The sequence below is a fragment of the Athene noctua genome, chromosome 5 (assembly GCF_965140245.1).
Source record: "Athene noctua chromosome 5, bAthNoc1.hap1.1, whole genome shotgun sequence".
Classification (NCBI taxonomy): domain Eukaryota; kingdom Metazoa; phylum Chordata; class Aves; order Strigiformes; family Strigidae; genus Athene; species Athene noctua.
In genome coordinates this window covers 28,341,725-28,359,102 of record NC_134041.1, presented here as the reverse complement: position 1 = coordinate 28,359,102, position 17,378 = coordinate 28,341,725, and the positions used below count along the sequence as shown (strand labels likewise).

General features: G+C 47.6%; 1 protein-coding gene across 5 annotated transcripts in view; it reads left to right on the top strand.

Moving 5' to 3' along the window:
• The window catches only part of NOS1AP (nitric oxide synthase 1 adaptor protein), a 47,597-nt gene that overhangs the window by 10,809 nt on the left and 19,410 nt on the right, over positions 1-17,378 (top strand). The gene's annotated exons all lie outside the window — the stretch shown is intronic.

The following is a 17,378-nucleotide window of genomic DNA, read 5'->3' as shown; positions in this document are numbered from 1 at the left end:
GCAATTTGGAGGATTTCCTTGTGTGTCAGTCCTGATTCAAAAGTAACAGGAAATTACTTGTGGAAGAGGTACATTTGTGTTTTACTGCTTGCATAAGTGCTTCAGCTGCATGAAAATTTGGGTGCTGCCTGAATATGCCAGCAGGTTGGTGCTTGGTAAATGGCAATGTGCAAATTAAAGTGCTGAGTAATGAGCTCTGGGGCTGGCCAGCAGAGAGCTTGTTTCACAGCAAGTAGGTCAGGGGATGTCAGCTGGTGATGAAGTCATCTGGCTTCCCAAAATACTTATAGTCAGGATACAGGGCACTCTTACCATATAATGCTTGGCCAACAGCCAGGAGAGGAGCTTTTCCTCTGCTCCCTAGCCTCTCACCTGCACAACTGGAAGGTGTTCAAAGGTGGGCTGGGAGGTGAGCACACCACACACACAGTGAGCTCGCTGCTCCCTGGCTTAAAACAGCAGGAGCTTGACTGCTCTCTGATGCACAAGACAGCCCTTTGGGCGTGGTTGGACCTTGGTCTGATGTACATGGTGGTGTGGCCACAGGCTTGGTCTGCTCTGTGGGTCACAGCAAGGGGTCTTGCCCTATCTACCAGAGATGGCTCTTTCCTAGGAATATCACTTTTGACTGGAAGGATCTGTGGGCACTTGCAGGGATGTTGAGTAATGGATGAGCTGTCTTTCTGGCCACCTCGTGGGATCCTGTAAGCACCTGCTTGTGTGGCTAAGCAGCCCTACCAGGGCTCAACTGTCACCCTGCTCCTCCCTCAGCCCTTCCTGTGGACTCTTGCTATAATCTCATTTTCTCTTTTCTCACCACCAGAGGAGGAGAGGAGTATCATAGCCCAAGGACACAGATTGCAAGGCTCTTCTGTTTCAAACTTTCAGCATGTAAATAATTTGCGGGCTTTTCTCAGCAGTTTTCCTACCTGCTGCCCTTTCCTCTTGGTGGTGGTTAATATTGTGGCTGGGGCACAAGCTGGGAAGTCCTTTATGATATTAGGTTTGCTCACCTTGGTTCCAAACGAGGTTTGGGACAGGACAACTGTTAGACCATCAAGAGCTCTTATAAACAGCTGTTTCCTCCGCAGCCTTTCAAGATAAGGCTTTTGAAAGAATGCAGCTCCAGCCCCAAAATCACATAAATCTGTATCAGTATGGGAGGATTGGCACAACTTTGAGGGCTTAAACAAATCCTAAGGAAAAAAAACCCCACCCCACACCAAAAAATCCTTATTGACCAATACAAATAAACTGAAGCATAGCCTAGAAAATTTATAGATATAAGTCTGAATGGTAGGGAAAGGACACAAAGTAGGGTAAAATAATGATTTCTCATGGTGAATGATGTGCTTGAAACATGTCAGGCTTCCTTGATCTAGTGTAAGACAGGAGAGATGCAGGTCACTGGAAGGCCATGATTTTGCAGATCAGATCTGCTGGAGAGACTTCTAATGTCTGCTTATTTGTTGTGGGGTGCTGTTTGCGAAGAGGATGCCAGGGTGGTTTGTTTGATAGGAGTTTATGCATATAGCCTTTCCCTGGTTTCCCATGGTTTGCACTGGCCTTGCACCTAGCAGGAAGACGTTACCACAGCGCTGCAAGGGCGTTTGTTGGCTGGGTGGCGAAGGCTGAATTTGGCTGGAGGTCAAGGAATGCGTGTCCTTCTTAAAGCAGAAGGGTAGTTGTGTTCTACCTATTCTATTTATTAGGAATAAAGTAATCCAAAAATATTGGCATGGGGAAACCAGAGGAAGAAAAAGCTTATTTAGGCACAGAAAGCAAGTGATGGGAGATTTTCAAGTGCAAGCTGCAGTGGTTCTGTGTGGTGTGTGAAGGAGCTTCTGACCCTGAGGTTTGTATGGTTTTTAATGCAGTCCCTGGTTTAGGGGGAAAGTGCTGTGTCCCAGTCCGTTCTGAGTTAGTTGCTGCTGATAAAGGAGAGGAACCTTCACCGCCACCCCCACGCCCTCCACTGCAACTCCCATTTCTCAGTGCTGCCTTCGCTCTGGCTGCTCACTGGGCTTTGCCTCTATTTACTAAATGTCAAAAAAAGATCCTGCAGAGAAGTGAGGAAGCACCTTGCCCACAGTGGAGGTGCTGAAGGAGTGAGTGCCCTGGAAGCCCCCTGTAATTGCTTGCACTGGGCTGGGAGCAGGGAGGGACAGGGCCATGAGCAGCGGCAGTTTCTGCAGTGCTGCCTTCCCTCTCCTCCCTGGCAGTCGGGACTCAGAGGGCAAGTGCTCCACGTGGGCCTGGCTAATCCCGGCTTCCTGTTTAGATACAGACCTGACCCTTTTGGGGAAAAGGGGAGGACACGGCATAGCCAGCATTCCTGAGATTCCTGCTCCGGCTGGGCTCTGCTGCTGTAGTGCCACTCTCCAGAGAGCAAAGCAGAACAACAGCTGTGGGTAGAATGGCTTCGCCAGAGCAAGATGTATATATTAAGCCCAAATCTGGTCCCTTTTGTGGATCGGGGTTGAAAGGGACTTTATCAGAGAGTTGGTGTTGCAGGACAGGGATGCCATCGCCTTCTTCCCCCTTGCTGAAGAGCTGGTGGTGGCATGGCCATCCTCATGGTGCTGGTCAGAGGGAGGATTTCTGTCCAGAAGCAGGAGGATGTTGGAGAATTTCCGGGATTCTTGTAACTCAGGGACTAGGAGGGAAGGGGAGGTGCTCAGCTTGCTGCCTCTGCCTTCCTGCTTTTCCTGCCTACACTGGCTGGGCTTGATGGCGACACAGGCCCTGTCTTGCTCTGTGTCTTCATGCAAATCCCTGGCTCTGAGAGGACTTGGTGGAGCGGGACGGGGCATTTAGTCATGTCAGGGATGCACTTGGACAGCAATTTTGTGAGCATGTGCTGCAGCTTTCCTCCAAAGCCTACATCTTCTGGCTTTCCTGCAGAGCACCAATGGCCACGTCAGTATTAATAAATACAATAGGCCAGGGCTTGTTTTCCTGGCAAGTGGTTGGTCTTGTGTTTGTACAACTGAACCCCTTCTCCTCCTCGTCCCAAAACAGGGTGACCCGGTCCATGTTGCTTCATGCCCTAAACTGCACGGGTATGTTGGCCTTCAAAATGCTTCTTGGTTCCTCTGGATGCAAGGTGTGAGAAACAGATCTGTAAGTCCACATAATTACCTGTGGGCACCTGAGCATCAAAATGTCCCAAGCTCAACAGTAATTAAATTGTCATTAAAGCTGCAGCCAGCCTGCCCTGTTGGTGTGAGCCCAGGGGACCTTCCTTGCCCAGGCTCTCCTGGGAAGCAGCAGCCCAGAGGCCACAGTGCTCTTCTGCTCTGCACCGGTCATGGGCAAAGCTTGAGTAATTCAGATGGGGGCTCATGAGAGTGGTCTGGGATCTGGGACAGCTTGTACGTCTGTGAGTTACAAAGAGGGTGTTACAGTATTGGCGAGCAGGAGCCCAACTGAGGCATCTTCCCAACCATGAGGACTATAAGATGTTGAAGATTTCAGTTTAAAGTGCCTAAGCTAGCTGCAGAGCATCTTTCTTTTCTTTTTTTTTTTTTTTTTTCCCATAATGGCTGAGCACATGGGGCCCCAAATGACAATGGTAACTGTATAATTTTTATGTTGTCAAGATGTAAATATATGCAAATGTTTTGCTCTCTGTCTCTGTGCTCCTGGCATGTCTCCAGAGCAGCCAGTGCTACCTGGCTGGGGCTTGGTGCAGTCATTCTAGAGAATTTGGAATCATGCTGGTTTTGCTACTTAGATTGCTGAGTGCAGCTTTAATCCAGGTTTTCTTTGGTGCCAGAAAGGATGAAATCCTATATAAGCACTTCTTAAAAGCTACTTCTATGGAAGTTTTCTACAAGCCTGTATCTGGGAAGTGTCCAGCTGAGTTTTGCAGGCTCAAAACAAGGAGGCATTTCAAGCACTTACAATTTAGCTCCTCTACACCTCCTACTCTATCAGGTACATCTGATTTTGTGGGACTTCTGCTGCTTTGCATAGCTGAGCTCCATTTTAGCAAATTGGCAAAATTGCTGAATTTCAACAAGCTTGTTTAAAAGCAAGATTTTGCGTCCTCTGCAAGCCACATGCACAGTTGGACTGGTGTGAAAATTGATACATTTGGACAGTTATTTGTGTAGAGTGCCTAGTGTAATTCAGAGCTTATTTAATTAAAATATTTCTGAGATACCCCTCTTCCTGATAGGGCAAGTTTTTAAAAGCGTTAGGTCATTTATGATGATGCCTTTTCTTTTTTTTTTTTTCTTTCTTTCATCATGCAGGGAGCAGCATGATTGTCCCTGCTGTAAAATGGAGCTGGGGCAGGCCATCCCTGGCTGTCTGTGGGGGACCTGCACGGTGGGCAGCAGCTGGTCAGGAGATGCTCAGGCTTTGGCCGGCTGAAGAGCTTAGCTTGCTCTTTGCCAAGTCACGGCACTTGGCGCGATGTGAATTATCAGCAAGCTAATGACTTGATGTGATTATCCAAGATGAACAAGATTACATTGTATTAGATCTGGGAGGAGCCGAAGGAATATCTAATAATTTCAATTGCTCTTTCAGTGCACTGACAATCGCGGTAAAAAGGGTGAAGGCTTCCAGGCAAGTTCATTGCATTTCTCCCAGCACCACCAGTGCCACTTCATTTCATAATAAAATAATGGCTAGTCCGGTATTGCTACCAACGTGCCACCTGCTCAGTTGCATGAAATAGGTCAGGATCTCATCCTGTAGTTAGCATTAATCAATAAGCTGGTTAAATTAGTACCAGATTTCACTGGAGCAGCCTTTTGACCAAGGTTGCTCATAGGGGAGGGATGGTTTCTGGGAGAGTTGGCCAAAGTGTGGTGGCCCTGGCTTTGATTTCTGTTTTACTGTCATGGCTGGGATGTGGTAGGTGCTTTCCAGCAAACCTTTGAAGGTTACTGGTAGTGCTAAGTAGTGCAAGTTGTATGTACACTCTGTTGTAATGCACATGTAGCAAAATTACAAATTTAAGGAGGTAGGTGACTCCAGGTGGCAGAGGGCAGGCATCTGAACTGGTAAGGTGTGAAGTGTGAGCCATTAACGCTGGGAAACAAGGTCTGAGCTCTGGAGGAAGCTGGGTGGGGATGGGTCTTTGGTCACAGCCGGCCACAGAAACTTTGGGAAGGTGCTCCTGAGCAGATGTGAGCAAGTACAGCCTGTGCTAGCTGTCTGCTGGGCTTTCTGGGTCATGCGATGACAGAAATGACTGGGCTCAGCCAGACAGGCGACCTGATGGGTCCTGAGGAGACGAGGAACAGGCATGCTCCTCTTCCCCCTGTAGCTGACCTCATAAATAAGGCATGATAAGCTCATTGCCTTTTGGCCAGCAGTGCCCTAGCTAAGAGTTTTCTGCCGGACTTGGGGCAGCAGCATGTCTCTTGTGGCCAGGCTCCAAACCATAGTGGGGAGGAGAACTTGGTGGCAGGGGGTCCAGCCTGGGAAGGGGTTTCAGCTGGGTGCAGAGCTTTGTTGTGGAGCCAGTGAGGATGAAGGAAACCATATCCCAGATAGGGGAGCATGTTTTGGGAAAGCTAATGAGCCAGCAGGGGCATGCTGGTGCGTGGTCTTCCCCATACGTCCTGCCTCTTGGAGGAGCTCAGCACTTCTGCTCTGGTCAAGTGTTCCACGGGCAGGCGATGCTCAGGGCTCGAGCAGGACCACATCAACTGATACTGGGCATGCCAGCACAAGCAGCAGTGCCACTGATGGGTGATGCTGGCCTGTAGCCAGGCAAATGCCATTGAGAGGGCTGGGAGCCAAGTAGGCACTGAGCCCAGGGCAGGACTAGAGCTGCTGGCAAAAAGCTGGGAGTCAGCAGTGCCTTGTGTTCCCTACATCCCCATCTTGCATCCTTGGCCTGTGTTTGCTTGGGTTGGCCTTTTCTTGGCTGGGCTTTCTTCCTTCTCAAAGAGCTGACGGCATCTCCCTGTGACTCATCTCATTCCCTAGCTGGGAGCTTTCCTCACCAGCTCTTGCAGTGAGTCACGTTACTGGCTTGCCAATGCCATTGTCTGAGCTATTGGCAAATATCTGCTGGGAGTTTAAGGGAGAGGATAGGGAGTAGCATCTGCCGGCTCCCTGAAGGTGGGGGAGAGGGCAGACTTTCAGCATCGCTCCTTCCCAGCCCAAGAGTGCTCTGCCAGGTCTCACCTCTTCTCTAAATTCATGGCCAGCATGTAAAGTCATTTCACAAATGTCTGTCCCCTTTAGTACCCTTGTGCTCCCTCCTCTTCCTCCTGCTTCACCTTTATTCTTCCTTAGCAGTGTTTCTCCAAGCAGGCTTTAAGCATTTCACTAATGGGTTGCATTATGCATTGGGCTCAGCAGAGCACGTGCAGGTGTGTTGGTGAATGCTGGAGTGGTGCCCTGGCTTTCTGTGGCTCCTTCCTTTGAGGCTCCCTGTGCTGCACACATGGTTTTGGTAGTGCAGCAAGCCCACTTCAGTGCAAGGGCTCAGCTACACCAGAAGCAGGGGAATCCAATGCTGCAAACCTTGCTTTCTGCAGGGACATGGCACAGCTGGAGCACTGACATACATGACATCTACAGTGCCATGAATGATGCAGGAAGCTGCCAGTGATGGCGAGGTGGCTCTCCTGCTCTCCATGAGCCTGCTCTGGTTTCTTCTACCTAGAAAGGAGTGATTTGTTGTATGCTCTGGCTCATGGGCATGATTGGATTTAGCCTGACTGTCAAGGGGAAGGTCTGCAGCTTGTTCTAGGAGATTTGGGGTCATGAAAGCATGGGTAATTGCTGTTTGTGAAGGTTTGAAGAGTTCTTACGGAAATCATCATCCTTTGATAGCTCTCTGCTCCTTCTGTGAGGTGACAGAGCTGCCTTCGATTGCCTGACCCTTTAGCTTGCATAAAGCTCTGCAGAAAATATTGTTATTGAGGAAAAGGGCTGTGTTCAGCATCACCAGCCATAATGCACCCAGCTCAGTGCTCTCCAGCCCCACTACTGTCATGGGGAGGTCATAGTCTTTCCTACTGTTAGAAACTTGCTAGCAAGGATAAACACCTCCACTTATTTTTGTGTTTTAGAGTAAATTCCTAACTTCATAAGAATAAGCTCCTAGTACACCTGAGAGGTTGCTGAGAGAACAAAATGTGTTTGAGAGGGGTATGTTGAGGTGTGGCTGATTTCAGGGTCTGCAACTCATCCCAGCATCTCCCAGCACTTTTCTGGTCAGCACAGCGGAGAACTGGACCCATCCCCCTTTTCCAATCCCCTTGAGTTTGCATCTCTTCGCACCCATGACACCACTTTTATTTGGAAGTTTTTTCCTTCTGTTTTACTGCAATATGGAATTTTCCTTTGTTTTTTAATAAATCAGGGCTTTCATCAGTTTGCTGCCGTCATGGCAGTGATTTACTCTTGGGATGGAGTGGGTTCCAAATGACACCTTGTGCTGACCACTGAAGCTGATGTTGCATGGACCTGACTGAGTAGGAGAGACACGGGCAGCCGTATCCTGGGCAGCTGCCTCTCCCACCCAGTCATGAGTGTCCAGAGGTGAGACCTGGCTCTTGCCCTGTGATTAAGGGGAAAAATAGCTGAGGAAAAAGGGAGCAAAGATTAAAAAAACCCCTTACAAGTAGGTTGTCAGGGGGTCAAGCCATATTTAATAACTGTTTTGCGGATGAGAAAGTGAGATGCAAGGAGACTAAATGACTTGTCAGACTCCTTCCAAGAGAGGGATCCCTGCTCAGGGAACCAGGATTTTAATTCCCAGCTTGAATTACAATTGAACCAAGCTGAAGACAACACTTTAAATGCTACTCTTGTTATGATCCTTTCTGCTCTTGTGCTCCTCTGCTGGTCCTTGAAGGCCAAGGACCCCTTGATTTAATTTGTTGAAGTGTTCTTCCCTGCTGCATCACTTCAGAAGAGAAGCAAAGCACAGAGCTGCAGCCTTTCAAAAAAATGCCATGTGCCCCAGTTTCTTCACTGCTAAAATTAATTCTTGGTGGTTTTGGCTTGGTGCAGCAGGAAGGTGTTCCAGGAGATGCTGTACACCAAATGGCTGAGGGGGAAGGGCAGCATCAGAGCCTGCCTTGCTGCCTGCAGCAAGGTGAGAAGGATTTTGGCACGGGATTTTGTGGCCATGAGAGCTGTAAGGGTGTGTGAGTTACAGTGTGTTCCTGCAGCACATGGGAGCAGAGGAAAGGATCACATCTGTTTAAGAGGAGAGGCTGCAAAAACTATTGTGTGAACTGGTCTGTTGAATGGATCTTACTTAAATGGGGAGCTGTAGGAAAGGATGCATCTATTGTAGGACAGCAGAATAAAAAGCACAGCCAAGAACAAGATAAAGGAGCTGAGCACTCTCCCAGTCCCAGTGGAGAAGGGCTGTAGCATGCAAAGCATGATGAAAGCCTGGGAGCTGCCTCCTCCTGCCTGTACTTCCTCGCCCCACGGGCAGGCTGCGATGGCTGCGCAAGGGCTGCTGCCTGTCGGCACAGTGCTGCAGCCACGAATGCGGTCCTTGTCTGCTTCAGTGTCCCTGTGGATGATAGTTGGTGGGTGAAGTGATGTGCTTCAACTGAGCAATTCAACTTCAGTTTTTGGAGGGATTGGACATTCCCAGGATGGGGTGAAGTCTACTCAGGGCAAAGACTCTGGGCAAAGAATGTAGCCAAATTTGGATGAATTTTCAGAGAAGAAACTGTTTCCTTTTCATTCCAAGCTTCCCTGATGAAGAATGAGGATCCTAGTGATTCTTAAACTTTCACTTGGTTTTCACCAACATGGGTTTAATGTGGTGGGAAAAACCCCCAATCAGCCCAGTTCTCCTTGCCATGTGCTTGCTTATGGAGACTGGTGATCTGGTTCAATGGAAACTGCAAAAATCAGCCTGAAGTGGGTATTCACCACAGGAAAGTTCAGCAAAGATGGTTAAATTTCAGCTGAACTCTTCAACTGAACACAGCCCCACCTGTGATGTTTTACAGTACTGTTCTTGTATTGCAATAGTGATATACATTACAAAGAGCCATCTCTTTTTCTTTTCCCTCCAAGGCCTCCAGTTTTGTTTTGGCATTTTGCTCCAATGACATTTTCTTACTCCCTCTTAACATGATGGATGGGGCTGGTCTGGACTCCTTCAAACACTCCCTGATCTCCAGGAACTTCAGGGATGTGTGTGTACCTCTCCAGTACTGGAAACACAAAGAGCACATCTCTGCTGACCTCTACATGCAAGCTAAGAAGTCATCAATATCTAAAAAAAGTGAAATCCAAACTAATTGGCACAAAGCTAGTGGTGAGTGTGATTCGGAGTGCAGGTCTCTTTGAGCTTTCTGTGAAAAAAGATCTGTCTTCTTGTGGTTTGAATGGATCCAACTTAAACTCCCAGCTAGTTATCTTCCGCGTTTGCCTGAAGTCGAGCCTTTGATGTGAGGAAGCTCTCCCCGAGTCCCAGGTCTGAGCTGTGGACAAGTGCCCTCCTAGCTGACTCTTTGGGTAGGCTAAACAGAAAGAGTTTGTTTTAACCTCCGGGACTTAGGAGTCTGGGAAACCTGCCTCATGCTCTTTTTGCTTTTTTTCTAAACTCTTTTCTATTTCTTCTTTGCAGTGTACAGTAAAGCAGAACATGTTATGTCGGGATTGATTATATTAGTAGTGATTTCAACAGTGCTGTGATTTAGATACTGTCACCTTTCTATATTGCTGCACATTGACCTGCTCACATGCCCAGGATCACAATCTCTTCATAGTGTCCTTTCTACTGGTATGACAACTTTTGATGTCTCCAGGGTTTTTCTAGGATGCATTTCTGCATCTTGTGGATGCAGCTTCTGTTGCTTTTTCCTTTGGGAGCCTGCTTGGTCAATGCCATATAAAATCAACCTGAAATGAGTAGATGCCAAATTCCTGTACGCTTGACCTTGATAGCAGATACCCTGTGTTTTCTTCCAGACCTGCATAAAAATGAGCATTGCTGTACTTTCCTTGCTGTGGGGTTTCCTGCAAGCACAGTGGCATTCTGTCATCAGTCTCTGGCATTGATTCATTTTTGGGATCCATTGATGAGGTGGATTTTGTTGCCTTAATCTGGGCTGTATTGTTGCTATAGATAACATTTTTGTCAAAACGCAAGCATGGGGGAAGCAGCAATGTATTCTCTAGGTTTCTTAGCCAGCGTGATAGCTTTGTGAGGTACACTTAATTTCATTGAGATAATTTAGGATATCAACTTGTATTGAACTATTGCTGTGCCAGGTTGTACTGTGATCCTTTTGCTTGACGTTAAGTCTTGTATTGACTGTTTTCTAAAATCTTGGGACTTTTATTAGTTTGGAACTTTTTCAAGGATTTGAGTCTATAATTCTTTCTAAACCTCGCTAAAGGAAATTATTCAGACTTGTTGACTTTAACGTGTAGAATTTAGTGAATGATTTTTAATATCTGAGTTAGTTATTGCTGAAGTAGGAACCACAGAACAAGTGTGGCATGAGTAATTACCTCTTTTCTCCAGTTACCACCCAGAAACATTGTTGAGCACCACCAGCATCTAATGAGCCCCACAGGGCTGGCTCGTTTCTGATGCACTAAGCGTTTAATATTGCTGCTCATTCGTTCTTTATTAATTGTCTGAATTTCATAATTGCTGATATAGTTACAGTATTACCAGCTTGCCTTCCTTCAGTTTGTCACTATTCTTCTGCCTGGCTATTATCATCTGCCTTTTCAACTGGTCTTACTCAAGCTTTTTATGCAACTGTGGGAGAACAGCTCTTTGGTACGCAGTAAAAAATACTGAAATAAATCCTGTATTTCACAACTTGAGGCATAAATCTTGCCGTGTTCTGAGTCGGCAAGCTTTTCCATGCTGACACCTTTCTGAAGCACTGCGTGGGTATGTTCTTATGGTGCCCCTCTCTTTGTCACCTGCCCTCGGGGTGGAATTGGGGTGTCTTAGCTCAAGCCCAGGTGAGTCTGTGCTCTTCTGTGGTGTCAGCCCTGCCTCTGGCCTCCTCTGTGCGGGTGGAGATGGTCTCAGCTGCCTTGAGGTAGGGTCTGTCTTAGAAGGCATTTAGGGAAGAAAGATAATCTTGAACACAGAAGTTTTGTTTTCCTGCTGGGATGGAGGAAGGTGCCTGGCTGGGCATTGCCAGCACTGCTCAGCACCTGGCACTCCCGGGTCCCCAGGGCATCAGGTCTTGCCTGTGCCAGAAAGAGGCAGGAGTTTAATTAAGGTTTACTATAAACGGGCATGACTAAACTGCTGCAAATGGCAATGCTTTTCTTTAAGCCAAGCTCATTCTAGCACATGGGTTCAAACCCACCCTAGGCTGGACGAATAGAGGCCGTTTCTAGGCTCTTGTAGGTTTTTACCTTCTTCAAAGGGCAACTGCAAGGAGCAGTCACCAAACAGCCTGTACCTGCACTGCCTTTGCCCGCATAGGTCGAACCAATGCATATCTAATTAAAAATGCCATAAATTCCAGTCAGATTGGAGTTTCCAAGGAATGTGCTTCTGCTTATTTTAGCAACAGGTGGTAAATATTAAAACGTGTACAGCTCATCTCTTGTGTCTCCAGGGCTGTGAAAAGCAGTGCAAATCAGTGCCTGCAGATGTGTGCAGAGTCCTCTCCTTGTTTTCATTAACTGAAGGGAGCAGCTCAAAGCCTGGTTATTTTTGCAACCAGTTTGACCAGTATCCCATACGCACCCACGCACTGTTTAATTTGCATGTGCCACCCTTGGTCATCCGACATGGCAGCATGTGAAGGCAAGTGGGAGCTTGCCGCCTCCCACGCAGGTCCGGTCTGTGCTGTTATCACTTCCTTGGATTTCTGAAAGGGATTTAAGGATGTTTTCAAGGCTGGGGGCTAGCCTGTGTCACGGTCTCTGCTGACCTTCATGCCTGGCTGAGAGGTGCTGCTTTGCCCAGTCCACGAGTGGTTGGTCCCACTCAGCACCCTCACTGTATGTGCCCAGGCTCTGGAAGAAATTATATGGCTGTGCTAGGATGGGGTCCACAGTTTATAAGCCCAGTATCAGTGGAGTGAACAGTAACACATGCACAGGGACGTGTTGGTGGCTTTGATGAGGTGCTGGGTGGAGCTGAGGGACATAGCTGTGAAGTGTGCTCCTGCACTGCTGGCTGCATCCCTTGTGTGCACTGTGCTGCCACATCCCATCTCCCTGTGCAGCGCTGGGCTTAGCGGCACCCAGAACGGCTGCAAGCTGCCTTGGGCGGGGAGATACACTGATGTGACTTTGAATCTTTGATTTCTAAGTTTTTTTTTTTAAAAAAAAAAACCAACACACTAAGACTGGGACAGGGAGGTATGGAACCCCTAGGGATTTCTTGTAAGGTGGGTCAATGTCTTATAAATGGAAGTCTGCAAAAGAAGGGGATAAGCTGAGAATAAGCTGTTACCTAGAGGAACTTTCTTCTCTAACCCTATGATTGATATTGATTTAATTTTTACCAGTTCTGATTTCTCTGAGATTCCTGTGAAATTGCTTAGTCTGAAGATGGCTTGTTTGCCACCTCAACTCGTGAAACTTGGAGGTAGTGAGAGGAGGTTGGAGGAAGTGGATCGAGGCAACTGTGGTAGGAAATAGCAAACCAAGCAGAAGGAATTTATTGTGAAGTAATCAGTGTTATTGGAAAACATATTTTGTGTGATAAGAGTATGCTGTGGTCCAGGGATTGTTTCAGAGCAGCAGCCTTAACTCTGCTCTGCTGCTCTCACAGCGTGGGTATTTTTAGACTGATTCCCATTTATACCCATCAGTACTTGCGACCATCACAGACGGTTACCAAAATTAAACCTGAAGTTGGATGGGAAAATAGGCACTGACCTTGTCAGTACAAACCAAAATCCTATCTTATTTCAGACAAACACATGTATCTCAGAGCCCCATTTTCCCATATGTGCAAATACAAACTCTGAGGAACCATGGAAGAATTTTAGAAAGCATCATTAAGCCCAAGAACAAGCATTCAATACTTCATTACTCCTCCCCCACTTCCAAATTACTGTGCCCTTTGATTAAAGTCTAGATAGTGGCAAAACCACCAGCATGGGGCTGTAGACAGGGTGATGGGAAAAATTTAAGCCTGAGGAGCAGCATAAAACCCGAGCTGGCAGGATGGCAGAGGTGTCCAGCCTGTTTGCCCATGCCGTGCCGGCGGTTTGCCAATGGAGCCAGTGGGAACCTCAGTCCTGCCCCCAAATGTCACAAATAAAATGACCCCACATAGGGGATCCCCAAATCTCCCTGCTGTCCTTGACTCTTTGCTCTGGGAGGGAGTAGGGAGGTGCTGCTGGTATCCCATGGGAGAGCACCCTGCTGGTGCATGGGCATGGCCAGGCAGGTACTTTACAGCTACATGTTGGAACTGGGGTGTTAACACGTCCTCGCCAGAGCTGCGATGGGGTTGGATGCCTGTGGGAAGAGTCAGGGGAGTCCTCAACAGACACAGGCAGCAGCCCAGCACTTTGGTAGGGTGGCTTAAATCTTCTAAAAATGGGTTTTAGTCCATTTATTGCTGATCAGATTAGTAGGCTAAGCAGGTATTCCAGTGTACTCCCCCCGCAGCAAGCTTGAGTTCCCTGTGGACTTAAAGTGCAGCATGGAGAAGTGGACTGTCAGATGTTTTGAAGCCTTGTTCAGAAATGCCTCTTAGATGAAGCTGACCACTCTCCTGGGAGGTGTCCTGCTTTCCATCTGCTTTATTCCCTGACATCTGTTGCTGCCCCAGTAGAGCTATGCACGAGGGAGATGCGGGCCAGGGCAGGCTGGCAGGTGCCTTTCTGCTTTCAGGGCAGTAGCCCGTAGTGGAACGGAGTGATGCTCCATGCCTGGGTACCCTGCTGGCAGGATCCCTGGCCCTCTGCTGCCCTTCCTATCTGACAGATGGGTTCTCAGGAGAGGCAATGCTGCCTTCTCTCTTGGCTGTGTGGCAGACCATGCCCAGCTTTGTGCTGGACACCACCCCAGTATTCCCTGACCTGATTTGCTGTGATGGTCAGGGACTCTATTCTGATCTGTGAGGCTACTCCTGGTCAGGTTGCATTTGTGCTTCTGTGCCAAAGCTGTATTTTAAATCATTCCCTTTTCCTCTCCAGTGCTCTTTCTGCCACTGTTATTTAGGGACGCTTGGTCGTGTTCTTCCATTTAGCTGAAATGGTTAGCCTCCTCTCGGATGGCCAGTGCTCCCTGAAGAAACTCATTGGGAAGCCTTTCTCTCTGCCTCTTACATGCCCAGATAAGTGTGCCTGGACTTGTACTGCGTGATTCTCACAAGATCTCTGGCTCATACTGCACAGTGGTGCTGCAGCTTGCCCATCCTTATTGGGCATGGTTGCATTAGATGCATCCCAGATGCATGCTGCCAGTCGCAGCGTGTAGCATCTCTGCACCTGGCAAGCTGGGGGCTGTGTGTGCTTTCCTACATGTGGCCTTTCACAGCCTTTTGGCCCAAGAAACTGTTGGTTCACAGGACACACAGGCACATCTTAGTCCTCTGCTCACTGTGCTGCCCACCTCGGTGTGATGCAGCCCCTCCAGTGCTAGCCGTCATGCTCATGCTCTCATTAACAAAGCACCAGAAGGAAATAAAAGAGAGAAGGGATGTTCCTGGCTGTGGTCTGCTCCTAGCTCTCCTGCAGGACCCCAGCACTGAGCTCTGGGTGCTGTTCATCCCATGAAGGGCTAGCGGACATCAGGTACTGCCCTCCTCTCCTTCTGCTCCCTGCTTTCCATGCCCATTCCTGGGGTGGCCTGGCACCCCCAGACAGGGAACAGCCATGTTCCTCTCGCAGTTCCCTTTCCCACACGGCCTGTGGGTGGCTGTGAGTCATCCAAGGGCACTGGTCTTGGTGCCATTTCCTTGTGTGGTTCAGCAAAGCAAAATCCTTGTCCCCTGCACAGTGCTGTTGTTTGCCGTTCCTCCCAATTACTGCTATTAGGATCCCAGCAAGGTTTCTCAGGCTTCCCTCCTGCAGGTTACACCTGTACATTTCTGAGATTTACTTTCGTTCCCTCTGTTTTCAGCACCAGAAATTGTGAAGTATGCAGTTTCCCCCCCCAGTTGTTAATTCTTGAAGCCGTGGAGCCTGTGCTGGTTGAACTCAAGCTCAGCTGTCATTTTGTAATAAGTTAATTCTTCATCAAGAGAACAGTACTGCTCCTCCCCCAAAGTACTGGGAAAGCCTTTACTCTGCCACATCTTTCATTAGCCTGAGCTGACCTTGGGTTAAAGTCTAACTGTGGAGGTATTTGATTAGCTGCTGTGCCAGCCAGCTGCGAGGAGGAGCTGAGTGGGGTGCCAGGGGAGGTGGGCACTGGCTTCCCGGGCCAGGGCCTGCACCAACCCTGCCAGCCCTGCGTCGGCAGTTGTGGACCTGTGAGGAGGTGGGCTGCAGCCGCTGTGGGAGAGCGGCAGGGGCATCCCCGGAGGCAGCAGTCGGAGCTCGGGGCTGCTCACTCGCAGGGTCCTTGCCAGCTGGTCCTTGCCAGCCAGCCCTTTGTGTTCAGCAAAGGTGGCTCTGTGGGATCTGGCTTTGCTCAGAGCTTCATGTCCTTTCTGTATAAACACAAAGAAATAGTTTTCTGGTGAAAAATACATCCCCTTCTATACTTGCAGCAGGTATTTTCCCCCTGCCTCCCGAGGTAGCAGAGTAGCAATGAATTTCGTGGAAATTGCTTTTTCCATGTTAATTGAATTCTCAGACTGCTGCTCTTTCCCCAATACAAGCTTGTAAACCTTTTTGGAGAAGGGGGAGGGCTATAGAGAATGGAAGAGGACAGGGACAGCTTGATGCATTTAGGGGAACTTGCATTAAAAAAATTCCTATTTATTCTAATAGCTCAATCTGACCTTAAAGCATTCCCAGTACCTTTCCTTACTGATGGAGAGTGCTAGTGAGCAGAGTTAAATCTATACTTGATGCAGTTTAGATGGGATGGAATGAAATGAGGGGATTTTTTTTCAGGTTAATCTTTTTCAGATGCTTGTGGACAGGGTGGGATGATGAATCCAGGAAGATACCATCTCCCTGATCCACCTAACCTCTCATGAAGTGCGTGGTTACAAGTTTTCTTACACTTTTACCGTAGAAACAGTGTGGCAGAGATTGATAACATGTTTCTAAGGACGGGAGTTTTCCATGCTTTTCACACATACCCATCACACTCAGGCTCATACATAATTTTACTCTAAGCTGACACGGTTATATGCACTCTCTATTAAGCAACATATGTTACTCTGTTCTCCAGAAAGGGCAATTTTAATACTCTGCCAGTAGGAATGTGTTATGCAATGATGTATATACCAGCTGGCATTATTTTCCATCTGAAGTTATTTAAATAGTGAACTTTGCATAGAAGACAGATGTTGAAAATAGACTCCCACAGACCGGAGGTCAATGGTAAGGCTTTCATGCTCTGACAAAATAGATGTTTCTTTTCTAATTGAGATGATGAACATGTGTTTTTTGTGGGCAGTGTAAAATTAAGGAATAATCTTTATTCACTATTTAGCTGGTTGGAGTTTGCAAGTGATCTAATACTTTTTCATTAGCAAGACCACCTTTACCTTTTTTTTTTTCTTGAATACTTTTAGTTTTAAACTTAGTCATATCTGAAATGTCCGTTTTCAATCTTTGCCTACAGATTTTAGTAGAGGGCTTAGAGCTTCAGCTGGAGACTGACTGTGCAGGTATAAAAGTCCAGATGGGTTTTTCTGTTGCTCTTTCCATTTTCTCCGCTTTTCCCTGAAATTACTTCATATCTGTCTTCTGGGATTGCCACATTGCTATAGCCAATAATTAATATAATTAACCCAAACTTGTGGTATTATTACAGGTATTTAAAGATCCAGAATCATGCCCAAGATGGGTAAACTACTTGGGTTGAAGGCCAAGAAAACTCTTCTGACCTTAGTTAGCTAGTTAATTATAAGTAATACAGTGAAGTGCTACATGGTGTGAAACCTAAGGGGATCATAGGGAAGTTGCACAAATCCTTTTTCCTTTCTTGATCCCAAGCTGGATAATTATTTCTGTATAATTTCTTCATTAAACAGTAGGCTGGGATTCAACTCTCCAAACCAGAGCCATTGGTAGCTAAGTTCCCTCAAGGTAGGGAAATGTGGGTTTTTCCCCTTAAGTAGTGACCTAAAATCAGAATGCCATATCCAGAGAGCATGGGATGAATTGCTCCCAGCTGCCTGCACCTGATTACAGAGGCACTCCCATTGCTCTTGCTGCAATGTGTAGCGAAGTTCCCCCTGACCATCTCTATCCCCTCCTGGCAGTAGACCGGGTCCCATGATAGTGGCTTTGAGGAACTCCACTTTTGCTTTGCCACACACAGTTTTGTATTGGCTTGATGAGAAGCTGGTTAGCAGC